The 13,441-nt window shown below is 45.0% G+C and overlaps 1 long non-coding RNA gene across 1 annotated transcript; it reads left to right on the plus strand.

The window, feature by feature from the left end:
• The first annotated feature begins 264 nt into the window (after positions 1 to 264).
• On the plus strand, positions 265 to 8,603 carry LOC148454505 (uncharacterized). Its single transcript, XR_015874810.1, has 3 exons — positions 265 to 352; positions 7,888 to 7,946; positions 8,528 to 8,603. It is a non-coding gene; the product is annotated as an uncharacterized LOC148454505 (long non-coding RNA).
• Positions 8,604 to 13,441: the final 4,838 nt, after the last annotated feature.

Here is a 13,441-nt window from a genome sequence, read left to right on the forward strand (position 1 = left end):
GGGGTGGGAGTTGGGGTTCCTGAGTTGCAGGACGGGGGTGGGAGTTGGGGTTCCTGAGTTGCAGGACGGGGGTGGGAGTTGGGGTTCCTGAGTTGCAGGACGGGAGTGGGAGTTGGGGTTCCTGAGGTGGGAGAGTACAGGCCGGGGGTCTGTGACGGCGTCGGAGCTGACATGACGGTCCCCTGTGGGAAATGATGACTGGCAGTGGTGACAGCACACCGGGTGACTTCTCTCATTAGCCGCCGACAGACACCTCCCTCCCAGGCGGAGCCTGACGCCACATGGACTGGCGGCCCCGGCTTGGCGGCTCCCGCTCCGGGTACCTCAGAAACCGAGTGAGGACGGACGGACGGTTAGTTAAAGTTACATGTATCCGTTACCTCAGAGGTAGGCCGCAGGCGTGAAACTACAAGTCCCAGCATGTCCATGATGAACAGACCCCCATATTCCATCCCAGCTGGAGCTATCTAGATTCTCCTGTATTTCATGAGACTCTGAGGCTGACATGGCAATGGCATGCTGGGTGTTGTAGTTCTAAAGCTCCTGGGGTCCCTCATCTCTGACTCTCTCGTCTCATATTAGGAATGTGGTAGCAACAGAACAGAAGGATTATAGTAATGCCATATGCTGGTCACTGCTGGGTATAATATGCCATATGCTGGTCACTGCGGGGTATAATGTGCCAAATGCTGTCACTGCTGGGTATAATATGCCATATGCTGGTCACTGCGGGGTATAATGTGCCAAATGCTGTCACTGCGGGGTATAATATGCCATATGCTGGTCACTGCTGGGTATAATATGCCATATGCTGGTCACTGCGGGGTATAATGTGCCAAATGCTGTCACTGCGGGGTATAATATGCCATGTACTGTATGCTGTTGTGAGGGAAAAAAAATTATATATAAAGATACAAAAAGTGCTGCACCCAGAGGATTCAATATGCAAAATGGATTTGACTCCATTTTGCATATTGAATCCTCTGTGTGCCACACTTTTTGTATCTTTATGTTGCAGGTCTGGACTGGACTCGTATGTGCTGGCAACGGGGTGAAGCTACAACTATACCAGTGAGATAGATAGATAGATGTGACACAATAGTTCCCATCGTAGTGATGGAGAGGGGAGTATATACAGATGTGTCCTCTTGCATCTGTGCGGAAAATCGAGAGCAGGTGGGTACGCACGCTCCGTTGCATGGTGCGATACGTGCTCACATTTGTAGCGCGATCGGCAAAGATGCAAGAGGACACATCTGTAGCTGGGGTGGGTGCCAAGTCTATAGTGCTAGTGAGCGTATGGAGATATATAAGGTTTGAGTAGTTTTGCTGTGAGTTTGTGTATGGAAAGTCAGATGCATGTAATATAATGGTGCAGCGCAGATCTCACCTGTCTCGGCATCCAGCGTGCTGACTACACCACATTCCTCCCTACCGGAAAATGTGCAGGTGCAGTATAATAGGGAATATGGGAGTCATGTGATGACGCTGTCATTTCTTCTATCCTTTGGGGGCCTGAGTAGTAAGAGTTGTACGCAATTCGTGTTCGGCAATAAAAACAAATCTTTGGCGGTTTTCAATGTTGGCCACATCTATGCGTTCGCCATGCCCCTATCCATCCATTTGTGAAAGTGGGTCATTCCATGGTAACTCACGTTACAAAGTCACATAGCTAGTATAGGCAGGGCTATCAACAGCAAAAGGACTTTATGTGAAATTAATTTTAGTTACTGAGAAAATAATAAGACAGGTCATGCTTTAAAAAACTATACAGGAATTGCTAATTGTTTGCGATGTTACCATGGAATGACCCAAGTCACCGTCATCACTGGATATTAGTACCGAGCCTATACCTGGTGCAAGAGATCAGCCAGATCTCTGCGTCCACTTAACTGTGAATAGCAAATGCATTACACCAGAGGTTCCCAAACGTGGTCCAGCAAGGCTCCCCAACAGTTCAGGTTTTAGAGATATCCATGGTTTATCACAGGTGGTTGAATCAAATTGACTAATGCACTAATTACGTCACCTGTGCTCAACCATGGATATCTCTAAAACCTGAACTGTTGGGTAGCCTTGAGGAACGCGTTTGGGAACCTCTGAGTTATACACCCTAAGGTCACTGAGGCAATATGGGCCTGTGTGTGGCCAGTATGTATTTGTGGTAGTGCCCTAACGCAGAGGTTTTCAATCTCTGTCCTGAGGACCCGACACAGGTCACGTTTTCCAGGTCACTCAGCAGGTGCACAGGTGTAGTCATTACTCACTGACACATTTTAATAGATCCACAGGTGGAGCTAATAATTTCACTTGTGATTCTGTGAGGAGACCTGGAAAACATGCACTGTTTGGAGTCCTGAGGACCGAGTTTGAAAACCTGTGCCCTAACGTACAGCACTGCGGAAGGGATGCGGTCAGGAAGCCGACGGTCGAAATACGACCACCGGCTTCCCTACTGTCTAATCCCGGCAGGGGTCTAATGACAGGCGTCCAGTTTTGGACGCCTGTCATTTTAATTTCCCCGGGAGCCCGACGCCCGGCATACCGATCGAAGGTCAGCCGGGCACGGACAGCCGCGGGAGGGTTCTGGTGGAAAAATTTCACAGGGTATGTCTTTTTTATTTTATTTTTATTGAAACACCGTATACAATATACAAATAAACAGTATGAAAAAATAAAAACAATATTTGTTACATATCAGTTCGGTAACTGGAAACAGAATAAAAAAACAAAATAATCTTAAATCATCACAATAATAACATATATTCATAACAATAAATTGAATATACATAATCAAATCAATCTATCACCTTGAAACAATGCTCCCAATAAGACCTTCACTACAATCTTGTCAAAAAATGAGAGTCGAGAGTTAAGGTCCCCATACATCAGAGATTGATTGCAGCAATCGTGCAATTTGCAATCGATTGTGTATAAAAATCTTTCCCTTTTTCAATCGATTGCTGATTGCAGAGATGCCACAATCGATTGAAAAAGGGAAAGATTTTTATACACAATCGATTGCAAATTGCACGATTGCTGCAATCAATCTCTGATGTATGGGGGCCTTTAGGGTTTGTCTTTTAATAATTCTGATTAAGTTGTGCTATGATCCTGGAGAATGCGGTCGTCACACTCTGCAAAGCCCCAGAGCTCCCCAACATTTTTGTCGCACGAGGATGCATTCTAATAGTGCATACACACGGTCAGATCTGTCAGATGAATGATTGAAAGATTTTACCAACGATATGAACGATTTCAGACAGTATTAAAATGAATGAAATCGTCAAAATCTGACTGCAAACACAGACGATGTCAGATATCGTTATCTGACATGCGGGAACGCACATTGTTCATCGTTGCAGGCCCACATGTCAGATTTTCTTTTAGATTTTCTTTTAGATATGAACGATTTTTTAAATTGTTATCGTTCATATCACAACAAATCTGACCGTGTGTATGCACCATTAATCATGTTCCCAACATGATTACTGGGGAATTGTCATCAAACCCCTTTGCGGGCCGATGGAAGTGTCCAGACTAGTAGGCTGGAATTCCTGTGTGTGTGGTGATTTTGTGTGATTGTCACACTGGCTCGGTGCAGTTGCAGACTTGCCTCTCATCCTGCTGTGCAGATATTTAATGTAGTTGTGAATTTCAGCACTTCCTCAGGATTCCGCCCCCCTCTCCCAATGCTTACTTGCAAAGCGCAAAGCGTTTCAAATGTAGGGGCCGCCCTATTAATTAACATTATTTATTATAAAATAAAGTGAAAAAGGGTGTTTTCTCACCCTCTTCACATTATTTTAGTGTCACATAAAGTTACTAAAGGGCTATTGGAGTAGAATTCATAAAATTTTGCTCCAAATTCTAATTATCACATATTTTTAGTAAGCAGATCGCATTGCCCATAATTGTAATGGCGAATGTGATCTCTGGCCAGATTTACTAAAAACAAAATGTGAAAAAATACTTGGGGAAGCCCTGTGATAATAACGCTACCTGGAGATGGCGTTACCCAGGGTTTCCCCCGATTCCCCGACTACTGCTCTTCTCAGCTGGGTACACATTGCTCAGTGAGTACTCAGCTTAACGGGCAGAGCCGGGCCCTAGTAATCAGCTGTGTGGTCTAAATGGACCACAAGCTGATCACTGCAAAAAAAAAAATAGTTAAAAAAAAAAAAAGAAAACTTTCCTGCATACATGGATTGGAGATCGGTTCTCCTGTAATGTTCTCTGGGGCTCCGGTCAGTTTGTGTACTGGCTCCTGCATAGAACGGCTGACCGGGGTCACATTGCCAGAGCCGGGAGACCAGCTGACTGGTGCCCCAGAGGACATCGAGAGAGCAACGATCACCGTTTAATAGAGTAAAATACCCAACTAGAAAATGTCGGGGAAGGGGTGACAAGGACACTTCCCTTTCAACACTCATCCCACCAATGCCTCTTTCACAGTCAAGTCTCATGAAGGAACATGTGGTGGAATTCTGACTGATCCATACCTCAGCGCTGCATAAACTGCTCCATCATGCAAATATTGTCCAAACGCTGATGTACAAACCTCACAAAGTCAACAGTGGGCGGTGTGTTCTTGTGCAATGGTCACTTTTACACCATCTTCTGTGCTAGAATTTGGGGTCAGGGGGGAGTGCACCATCTCAGCAGTGGTATTACATAGACAGTGTCATTGGATTAGTATTTAGAGTTACTAGGGAGACTTTAATCAGTCCAGCAGGGCTCCCTGAGCATGGTGGATGTTTTGTAGTGCACATCGGCGCCAAAGACTGACAGATACAACTAGGGAATTGAGGAGGACGTATTCTATTACTCCCCTGTGTTGTGGAAGTCGTACCAGGAGCTAAAAAAAAAAAGCGAAGATATCCCTGTCTTTGTGTTGTAGAGCTGGATAAGATGGATGGCTGGTCCTGATTGTTTCATGAGTGTCATTGTTAGTGCAAAGAGTAGAGGTCAAGTGAAATGAGAGATACTGGGGGATTAAAGCTTTATTACTGGGGCCATGAGACATAGGAAACGGTAGAAATGAGAAGCAGATTATGCCCTTTGAAGTCCCTCATGGCTGAAGAGTGAGGGCAAAGCTACACAACTGGTCCCTATTTTAGAGAGGACACAACCCGGTAATTTCCGCTGACAGGGGACCTAGATTGTCTTCTCTGCGCAGATCCCTGTCATTCATTCCTATCTCTCCTGCATCCTGTGTATCGCCACTGAGTGAGACTCCGAGAGATCACAATTACGTCGGCCTTGTTTCAGTCTAAACTATTATGTCCACCATGATGGGGAGAGGCAGGAACAGTGCATACGGGGCAGATGATGGGATAGTGGCAAGAACTTTGGACATGTTACACTTTCCTCCGTCATCCGACCTGTACTGACAGCCATAGATCTCGTCACAGATTAACCTTCACATTGTCCCAGGCGTAGTGCCTTATCCATGAAGGTCCAGAGCGGCCTCTGTACTGTTCGTTCAGCCTATGCCTACATGCCTTTTACTCACCTCATTGCCTCTTTCCTTATCAGACAGTCTGGTTCCGTGTCCCTGTGACACACATCTGTCTGACATGTATAAATAGCTGCAAATACTGGGTCTCATTTACAGCTAGGAGTCAGTCTAGCTGAAAGGTGCAATTTTACACTTTGTCAAGACCATGTTGCACGGTGTAGGGGGGGGGGGGGTAGAGAATATAAAATGTGCAGACAGGTGTTGAGATGAGAGGGAGAGCATCCCAGCTTGACCTTAACTCACAGGGTCTGATTTGGGGTTGAAAGTTAGACAAATGTTGTTCTGATAGAGAGCATATATTCCCCCCCGCATGCAGAGATGAACATGCCTTGTGGTGTTGTGGGGTGAACTTTGGGGCGTGGGGCCCCTTGAACTGCTGTGGCTGGAATTCTGTGGGGCATCACCACTTAACACTTTATATTACTCTGTTACATTTAGATCACTGTTCTATTTATATCACTCTGGCTTTTTTTATTTGTTCCATTTTGACACATTTATTTTTCACTTTTCTGTAGGCTTGTTACGATATCGCTGCTACATCGTACCGCGTGTGGGCATGTTATCGGCCAGTGCGCGCTCCCGTGGGATCGTACATCGCACCTCCAGATCTTACTGCATGTTCACTTGTTCTGGGGAAGTGATGTACGATCCCATGCAGCAATATGCGGGTGGGGGAGGGGAGCTCCGGCATATCGGGCGGTCGGCCACCCGATCGCTCCGTGTGTGGGGCCCGGCGTATATGTCTGCTGTCGGATCGCAAGTCGCATGGCAAGGTGCTTATAGCACCATGTATGGGGCCCATGACACTAAGCAGCTACTTTCACTTACCTTACACTTCCACACTTCTTTCATTTGTGTGGTGCTTTGGGGTTGGTTTGGCTGGGTTAGTTTGGGGGTGTCCTATGCCCCGGACATGAACCCCTATAATGTTAGGGACTTACCCGATGAGGTTACCTTGACATTGGTGGGTAAGCTCATAACTGGCCAAATTTATGCCAAAAACTCTCTATATTAAGTATAATTATGAAATGGTTTTATGGTGCACCTATTGTAGTACTAAGTCTCAGTTAGGCAGCACATCCCATTAGAAATAGCTAGGGTGTGCAGTCCAGACCCCCTCCCCCTAAAATATGACTCTGTGTTACTTTGCTTGCTCTGTGCACCAGCAATAACTATTTCAGAGAGAAGATAGTTCTCCTATTCCATCAACGAATTGGGCAAGTCATATAATTGTTTTTTTTCCAATTCCTCCATCAATGCTGGCTGGAGGATGTCTATAACGGTGTGAGCACCCCAACTGGGTAACCCAGTGAGAATCCAGACGGTTCACTACCCTGCCCATGGGACGCACTGGGCGGGATCACGTGTAGAGCCTGTCCCTGTGTTTTGGTGGCGGCACCGCGGGTATGGTTCACTAATCACATCTGTGCTCCCATACCTGCTTTGTACAAAGCGTCTGTGGTACACTATGAATCATTCCTTTTGTGGCTGGGATAAGTCCGCAATCTGGCATTTGTAAGTTCCACCAGCCGTCGCACATTGAGGATGATCGTGGAAAGGTCCCGATATTGTTACGGGGGGGGGCCTTTTCCGGCCTTCTCCGCGCAGACTGCCTTGTCCTCACGTCCAGAGGCGGAGGTCGTATTTTGTTTGGTGACTGAAATGCTGCTGTGAGGGGTTTTTTTTGTGTTTAAGATAATACTGAGGAGCCATATTTCTTAGCCCCCCCCTTTGCCACCTGACACGCATGTAATGAAGGTGTCTGGGTGATTTAAGCCTCTTGCCGAATCCCAAACGACCTCATCCTGCACTGCGGGTTGTTGTATTTGTGTTGGTGTGGGCACAGGTAAATAGATAAGGAAAAGCCATTACCAAGCTCGTTTGGTCTGGGTCATTACCCAGAATGCTTGCTGCTGGTATTTGATCATGCTCGGTCTATTAAAGTGTCATTATGTTGCATTCAACACTCAGTGATGTGTGAGCAGTAAATTAGGGCTCTTGGCAGCCTGATACTAAGTCCTCACGTCACCACTTCCAGCACAAAACTCCTTTTACCCTTTCCTAGCCAGGTAAGAGGCTGACGGCGTGACATGACACAGCTCGGGCGGTCGCACGCAGACCGGTGGCCAAATACGGCTCTCTGACTTGTGGAACTACAAGTCCCAGCATGTCATCAATACTGCCTGTCTGTATAGAGAATTGGTGTATTGTTGGTCATTTAATTTACATTTAATCGCAAACATTTAGTATTGTGCTGGTTTCATAACCAGACATAAATGTACCCCTCCCCTCCCCTTTAATCATCTTAATGAAAGTAACCAGCGTATAAGAGACATGATTGATGTGTGTGTGTTCTTTTTCCACAGCCCCTCGTGTGATGTGACGTCTCTGCTCATGTGACCGCGGCCCCAGTTGTACCCCGGGGGTAAGTCTCATTTATGGTGATTTCCGCAGTCCTAGAACAATTAGGGGTTAACGTTTGCTCCAGTGACTCTGCCGAGATCTATCGGTGATTGTATTGTACCATTCAGCCTGTGCGTCTCGGACAAAGTGCGTTTATATAGGTAATACCTCCAGACAATTGGGGACTCCAGTTCCATTAAACTTTGTACATTACCGATAGTTGTAATACGGGTTGTTAGTGGGAAAGACTTGGAGCTTGTATAAAAGGTTCTCCCAGAAACAAGGTCACAGTATTCACTTACACAGTATAGCAGCAATGCTGGAGGAAGAGGTTCACTCTGTGATTAATGATATGTTATCACTGTGGTGGGAATAAAGGTAAGTGCCCAATTTTGGGGGGGGGGACAAAGAATGTTCCCGCACATACGAAACTTGTTTAGGTGATAATCATGATTAATAAGTGATTATAGATAATGCGCTGTATTCATTTCCTGTACATGTTAGAGAGGAGATAATAGTGTACACTGCATTGAAGGTAAGTGTGTATAGGAGGCTGGGTGAACTGCACTTGCCTATGATAACTGTCACAATTGTTTTGGACAGTCTTGGCACCAATGTTCACTGGTGGAAGCTGAATGTACAGGTGTGTGGGAACGCTAATGGAATGATCCAAACAAGGTATTCACTTTTATTATTATTATTATTATTATTAATTATTATTATTATCCTTTATTTATATGGCACCACAAAGGTTCCACAGCACCTTACACAGTACATAAATGAGCACACAAGAAAAACAGTAATAGTAATACAATACAATGCAGGACAAGGACATGGTTTATACACATTGCTGTATAGCACAAGCAGCAGGGCATAAGCAACCAAGTGTTAGGTGCCAATTGGGGAGTTAGGAGTAAATGATAGTATAAGTAAGGGAAGGAGAAGCACATGAGGGACGAGGGCCCTGCTCGTGAGAGCTTATATTCATTGCAGCCATGGTGTGTACCAGTAAAAGAGCCACATCAGCCATGGTTCTAGATGAGGCTGGTTGTGTGGACAGCACTCACCCAGGGTAGTTATCAGTTACACGCCGGACAACCTTACACCAATGTCCGCCGGTGGATTCTCAATGATCAGGAACAGGGAACTGTGAAGTGAATTAGTATATCCCCCAAAAATGGTCACGTAAATGTGCATATAAATAACAAAACTGGATGTTTATTGATTACCAGTAAGTATATATAGATAGATACAGATATATGTAGGAATATATATAATTCTACACTGACCAAAGTCTCCCACTTTAATCGCACATTGCATTATTACTAATTATACAGTGTGCTTTCCGGTCATTTCCAAGGACTAGTGCTACATACGTACAGGTTATATATGTCAGTTTGCTCTATAAACCTCCCTCATATATCCTAATGCCAGTGACGTTCCTGTCCAGGAGAGAGGATGCTATGGCGCAGAATGTCACCGGGTCCCATTGGAGACGCCCTCCAGATGTCCGACAGCTTACTCTGATCGTACACGCAGAAAACATGAGAGCAGAGGGCCACCTGCGCGTCAGTCTTCGGGATATACAGCCCTGCGCTCCCTGCACGGCATCCATATATGACAAACCTCCACTCTGTCCTCACCTTACAAATCATGTGTAATTAAATATGCCCTCCCTATTCCCAATAAATCTGGGAGCCTGGCGCGGGGCCCGACAGAACTGGCTTAGCCACAAGAAAAGATTGCAAAACGATGTCTGTTTAACCCCTTGCTGGCGGCCGTGGATCTCACAGCGTGATAAATGGAGCGAGGGATTATCGCAGAGTGTATCAGCTGCCGGCGGGGATGGGGAGTGGGTGTATAGGATGGAGTAAGATGTGCGAAAGTGAGAGAAAATTGGGTTCTTATCACATTATTTCAATTACTGTCTTCATTTTGTTTTATTTGCATTAGTTTAAGGTTATTATCTGTCAGGATGCTTTTGCCGTTACTAGGCTGCTAATGCCTGGAGTTTAGGCTAGTCATAAAATGACTCCAATCGGCAGAACCTTTTACCCAAGTTCTGCCGCTTGTATTTCTGTGTATTGGAGACGACGTCTGACGAGCTGGAAAACAATGGAGCACACTGCACAGATGCTGCTGTGCTGTAACCTCTATCTGCGAACATCTGTGACACCAGCGGGTAGATTTAATAAAGCTTCTAAAGCAGACAAGTGATGGTGTGGTCCCCAGCCACCAATCAGATTTTGTAGGGTGCTAAAGAGCAACGATGGCCGCAATCTGATTGGATGGACAGCAGCACCACTTTTCATTTTTAGAAGCTTTAGTAAAACTTAACCCTAGTGCCCTGACTAAATCTGACCATAAACCAGGCATCTTTTGGGCCAATTCCCCGTTCTGCTGATGCCTTCGTCAGGTGATAGGCAAATTCCAACATGTTGGACAAGCTCGATGAGCCAATTCTGACCCAAAAGTGATCGTCAAAGGCGAGTCGGGGATTTTTAACGTGTTGTAGTTTACCGAAACCCCCCCCCATCAAGAAATAGACGATCATCGGAGTCCACCGATCGGATCGGATGCAGGTTTATTGCCGACTGATGTAAGGCCTGCATAACTCTCATTCAGACCGTCAGTAAGAGATGATGCTGGACCCTTTATCTGGGATCGGAAGTGTTTGCTGCTGGGTGGTGATATCAGACGCACAGACCCGATCCCTTAGTGCCTCCTCCTGCAGTTACACATGGTAATCCAATGCTCTGTACGGAAAGATCGGGGTCTCATGGTTTCTGGAGTCGTGTAGTGTTTTCTTTACAATACATTTCAACAGGATATGAAAGGATGCATCCGCCTGTGTGGCCAGTCTATCCAGCATTGTTACATATATAAGACAAATAGGTGTGCATCCTACCCATCTACAGTCCAGCCTCTGATATACAGGGCCTGAGTCACACATGTGCAGTATGCATATATGCTAATGCTCAAGGAAGCGTCCGATGAGAAAAGACGCCGCCTGCCGACATCTCATATCCAATTCCTGCGTCCGAAGACGCAAGTTCGTATCAACATCGCAACCATCGGACGTGATGTTTGCGGCAACGCCCATCTGAGTACGCCTAAGCTTACTAAGAATGGCCACCGCCTGCCCCCCTGCGAGGCCAGTAAATGAGTGCCGACGCAGACATTGGCCATACTGCTATACTGTGGCTTAGGGGGGGGGAAACTGCGACCGCCGGCACGGTCAGTGATTGGCACACGCACAGTACAGATCCCGTGCACGCGCCAATCATTGGTCATCAGTGTTGTATGCAAACCGTAGATTGTATCTAAGTTTATCGGGGCTGAGCAAGAGGCCCCATCCTACTGGCCCCTTCCCACCCATCCACATTATGCTGTCTCTTAGTGATTTCAGTGCTGCTTGTCGCATGCCCTAGTGAGACTATATTATTGAAGGACAGGCCATTGTGGTGATTATATTATTTAAAATTAATGTTTCTATAGGGGAAAAAAAAAGTGTTTTATCCAAGCATTTATGTATTCTACCCAACTTTCCCAAAAATAGTCTCCGGTAGGGGCACTGGGAGAGATTAGGTGAGAGGCAGGTGATAATGTGTAGGGTGCTGGGGCGGTTTCATCACAAAAGTACGTTCAGCTTGAAGTGTACGTCATTATGCTGTAGAGACGCTGTTGTTATGATGGTTCCATACAGAAAATAGACGATGGAAGAACATGATAGTGCGTTATTTAGGCTGCCCGTCTGAAAACAACGCATTTCCCTCTTTGGCAAAGTAAACAAAAATAGATCATTCAGAACGCACTGGATACAGGAGGCTCCCTGGCTGTCCCTATAGCTGACACTTGCCCTGCAGAATGTGCGTGTTACCTAGATGAGCAGAGGGAGCTGGTAGTCGTGATGAGTTGGGAACGTTGGCGATTTGATGCAGCTGTCATATACTATAGAGCATGTGTGGCGGAAGGTTTAGGTGTATGACACATTACTGTATGACACAAGGGAGCCGAGCAGTGACTATTTTAGTGAAGCAAGTCAATGAAAAAATAGACGTCTGAGTACTGTATCGACTTAAGCTGCCGAAACCGTTAAAGATAGATCACAACGATGGACTTTATATTATACCATGTAGAGATTGATACGTATTACCCGGTTTCTCCAGAAAAATTGATGTACGTCCTGTTTACTGATACACAATTTCAGTATTTCCCTTTTTTTTATTTTTCACCGTTCCTATTTCATTTATGTAAAAAAAGATTATTTCATTTTAAACGAGTCCAATTCCCGGTAAGAGGCTGCTTTGCCATATATAAAGCCCAGGGACAGACAATTTTATGCGGCCCTTTTGCGTGTCATGTCAAAACTAGATCTTTTCACGTTGATGTCAGTAGGAAAAACGACTAATGTCTTCTACATGGCAATCTTATAAAGACCTCGGTTAAAAAAAGACTATCGCCGTAAATGCAAACGGAGACAAAGTACCAGCATTCAGCTCCTAACTACCATGTCACAGGCTGCATTTGAAAAATGACACTTAGGAGCTGGTTGGTTGGTACTTTCTCTCTGTCCACTTTATATCCATCCAAGGCTTAGTAAATAGACCCCTGTCTGTTTCCATTTCCATCTCGCCTAGCAACACATTTGACATTCCCCTCTCTCACCTGTGTAGTAACATATTAAACTACACTCCATGCTGTGTACACTTACCCCCTAACCCTGTACCCAATGCTATATGATACCACTCTCTAACCCTGGACACAGTACTGCATCCTTATCCCTCAAAACTTAACCCAATACTGTACCCTTATCTCCTAACCCTGCTACCAATACTGTACCCTTACCCCATAACCCTGAACTCACTATACAGCCATGGCCAAAAGTATTGAGAATTACACAAGTATTGGTTTTCACAAAGTTTGCTACTTCAGAGTTGTTAGACCTTTTTGTCAGATGTTACTGTGATATACTGAGGTAACATTACAGCATTACATAAGTGTCAGATGTTACTATGGTATACTGAGGTAACATTACAGCATTACATAAATGTCAGATGTTACTATGGTATACTGAGTTAACATTACAGCATGACATAAGTGTCAGATGTTACTATGCTATACTGAGGTAACATTACAGCATTACATAATTGTCAGATGTTACTATGATATACTGAGGTAACATTACAGCATTACATAAGTGTCAGATGTTACTATGGTATACTGAGGTAACATTACAGCATTACATAAGTGTCAGCTGTTACTATGGTATACTGAGTTAACATTACAGCATTAAATAACTGTCAGATGTTACTATGGTATACTGAGGTAACATTACAGCATGACATAAGTGTCAGATGTTACTATGGTATACTGAGGTAACATTACAGCATTTCATAAGTGTCAGATGTTGCTATGGTATACTGAAGTAACATTACAGCATTACATAAGTGTCAGATGTTACTATGGTATACTGAGGTAACATTACAGCATTTCATAAGTGTCAGATGTTACTAT

The sequence above is a fragment of the Taudactylus pleione genome, unplaced genomic scaffold, assembly GCF_031769625.1.
Source record: "Taudactylus pleione unplaced genomic scaffold, aTauple2 ptg000987l, whole genome shotgun sequence".
Lineage (NCBI taxonomy): Eukaryota > Metazoa > Chordata > Amphibia > Anura > Myobatrachidae > Taudactylus > Taudactylus pleione.